Below are 3,539 nucleotides of genomic sequence, written 5' to 3' on the forward strand. Positions count from 1 at the left end.
GTGGAAGGGCCCATTTGCCCTCCCCCACTCTTGGAACCTACTGCAAGCATGCACACACACACACACACACACACACACACACACACACACACACACAGAGGGAAAGAGAGAGAAACTCATCAGGCTCACAGAGATCCTATAGGACACAGAAGAACTGCAGGACTTCTTTTCAGAAGCTGACTGCTACTCCTTTCTCCTACCCCCTTGATTCCTAGCAGAGCACTTAACCATTGCCCATGCAAGGATCCTGCATGTCACTTCTAAGACCACCGAAACGGCCTTAAAGGCCTGTAGTTGCCCTGAGCAGCTACCTAGACAGGTTTGTCCCCCTGTTTCCTGAGAGCTGTGTCCTCCTTAGTGTTCCACAGTACGAGAACTTTAGCAGGTCAGTCATGTTAAGAAACCTACCCTTTCTTTCTTTCCTTTCTTTGCTCCCACTTCTCTGGCTCCTTCACTGCTTCCTCCCTCCCTTCCTGCCTTTTCCCCTTCCTTCCTTTTTACCTTTCTTTATATTTTTAGGTAGTAGAGTCACTATATTTTTCTGGCAAGAGAGAGACTCCTCTTCCAAATGGAACATCCACTGACGAGCACGGCGGCATCCTTGGAATCTGCGAGGGAATGCCCGCGCCAATGGTTTTCTGGTTCAGATTTCTCCCATCTCAGTAAAGACATGGGGACGTGGGCCCACGAGCTTATCCAAGAGCTCTTTTGTGCTCTGAATTAGGGCGGGAGAATGTCAGCTGAAGGTCTGGTTTGATTTAGAAAAATCCATCCTTTACCTAACCCCATCTCCCTGTCTGAAAGCCAGTGCCCACACAGAGATCCATCAACCACACAATGCTCAACAGAGAGATGGGAAGCTCCTCCGAATCAAAGTACATCTTGTAAAGACATCAGAAAACAAAAAAGGAAGAAGAAAAGAGTTTCTACCAGTTGCTCTCCAGTTGATCTGACTCATGGTGACTCCTTGCATGTTAAAGCAGAACTGTGCTCCACAAAGTTTTCAGTGGCTGATTTTTTCAAAAGCACCGATCATAGGTCTTTCTTCCTAGGCTAATGTGAATGGATTCAAGCTTCCAACTTTTCCATGGACAGTTGAGCTTACCACAAAGATACAAATCAGAAAACAGTGTTAGAAGTTTATGTTGTACAGTGGACCCTTGTTAAGGAGTTTAACACCCTCTTCCTTTCCTTCAATCTAACGGAATAAAGTTTGCCTGGAACAATCAAGAAGACTCCTGTTGTTGAAAGTTCTTAAAAAAGAGCATCATAAATTTGATCTTAGCTTTGTCAAATAAGACAGACCTTTATTCTCTGGACCATCACCCATTTCCACGTTATGCCCTCCCCAAGTGTTGCTTAGTCGTGCTGTTTTATCAGCATATGCTCTCAGAAAGATTAGCCTCTTGCCAGGGTGGGGCACGAGACGAGAGGTGACAAAGGAGTTAAGTGGTTGTTTCAAGAACCGAGGTAAGCAGTTTTAAGGCTGTGGGGTTGAAGAGTGAAAATCAAATTCAAGAGTTATTTGGAAGGGATTTTGGGGAGAACAACATTTTATTGCATTTTCAGTGAAAGTTCGCACAGCAGTGTATCTTTCCATTTCTCACAATTTGTTCAATAACATTGTTTACATTCTTCATGATGCACAAACATTCCTCTTCTTCTTTTCTTATTATTACTCTGTTACCATTCGTCCAGGTTTTTCTTCCCACTTGCATCCTCATCTTTGTTTTAAATTGTCAATCGTTTGGTCTCATATACTAGGGGGTACCCCGCCGCCCCAAAATGAAATTTTTTTCCCAAGCTTTGTATTTAAATATTTTTACAAGACCTTATCACCCTCAAAGTACTCACCATTACACTTGATACATCTGTCAAATTTGCAATTCCATTATTAGAAATATTTTTCAAATGCATCTCCCTCGTTTATCTCTTCACCTCTTCTACATCGTCAATTTGCAGTCCTTCCATGACCCTCTTCATTTGAGAAAATGAAAAGAAGGCTCACAGAGCAAGGTCAGGTGAGTAAGGTGCGTGGGGCATGAAAGGAATGTTGGTCTTTTTGATGGACGTCCAGAATGAGGTTTGTCATCGATCAACATTTCACCTCTTTGAAATGAGAAAACCACTACCACACTAGTGTTTTCCACAGCACTGTCCTTGTGATGTGGTCATCACCACAACAGTTTCTGCAGCAGTTTTCACAAGCAGGAAACAAAATTTCACAGCTGCACGCTGTTCTCTAAAATTGGCCATCACAAAAAACAAGGTTCTAGCGAAACTGCTTTTATGAAAAAATTCACCGTAACCAGAAAGAACCGTCTCAGGTGACACCACTGGGTGCACTAACTCAGAGCAAATTGCTGGATGCTTGCATAGTGGAAAAATTCAAGCTATGTATTTTCTGGGTTTTTGGGGGGTGGGGGTGGGGAGGGCGGTATCCCTTCCTATGTCACTTTTAAAGGAGCCCAGAACTTACGGGTGATATTATTTTGTGGATAAAACTGTGATTTAGGTATAAGATGGCCTTGAGGGTTAGTTTCAATTCAAGGCTTCAAGAGTACCTTAGGACAAAGGTCTTAACAAGTCCAGTAAGCCAATATTTTGTTGGTTTGCTTGTTTGTTCTTAGGAATGTGAGGTTCTGTTCCACATTTCTCTCCCATTCTACCAGAGGCACCTGTGGGGCCCAGTTAGAGAAAGTTTTTTTAAGGATAGCTACTCTCTAAACCAGTGGTTCTCAACCTTCCTAATACCGCGACCCTTTAATATAATTCCTCATGTTGTGGTGACCACCCAACCATAAAATTATTTCTGTTGCTACTTCATAACTGTAATTTTGATACTGTTATGAATCAGGCGACCACCGTGAAAGGGCTGTTCAATGCCTCGAAGGGGTCACGACCCACAGGTTGAGAACCACTGCTATAAATCTTAGGCACTGTGCTAAGCACTTTACAGGCATGGTTTCATTCCATACACACTGAAATGAATGCTATAGATTCTCTTGTCTTGATTCCTAGATGAAGAAATTAAAGTGTAGAGAAAGATGAATTATCCTCCATGAAGGCATTACAGACCTGAGATTTGCAAAATTTCCAAACATCTCAGTAGACATGCTGAGCAAGAATTATGATTGCATAAATATTGAGAAAAGAGACAGGTACAGGGGAGTCAGAATTATAGTGTCAATTAGATCCTAGAAATGCAAATCAACAATTCACAATTAAGCCTGAAAGAGACTTTAGTAATCTGACCAGCATCATTTCACAGATGAGGCACCTGAAGATCAGAGGTAGCCAGATCTATCCAAGGTCACGGAGTATAGAAGTAGCAGACCTAAAGCTAGAAATCAGCTCCTACAAGCTCAGTCCACATTTGCTATTTCTGGGTTTTTTTTAAATCATTTTATTAGGGGTTCATACAACTCTTATCACAACCCATACATACACCAATTGTGTAAAGCACATTTGTACATTCATTGCCCTCATCATTCTCAAAACATTTGCTTTCCACCTAAGATCCTGGAATCAGGTCCTCA

Source organism: Echinops telfairi, unplaced genomic scaffold (assembly GCF_000313985.2).
Source record: "Echinops telfairi isolate 266 unplaced genomic scaffold, ASM31398v2 ScPeMD7_3533;HRSCAF=4204_0, whole genome shotgun sequence".
NCBI lineage: Eukaryota > Metazoa > Chordata > Mammalia > Afrosoricida > Tenrecidae > Echinops > Echinops telfairi.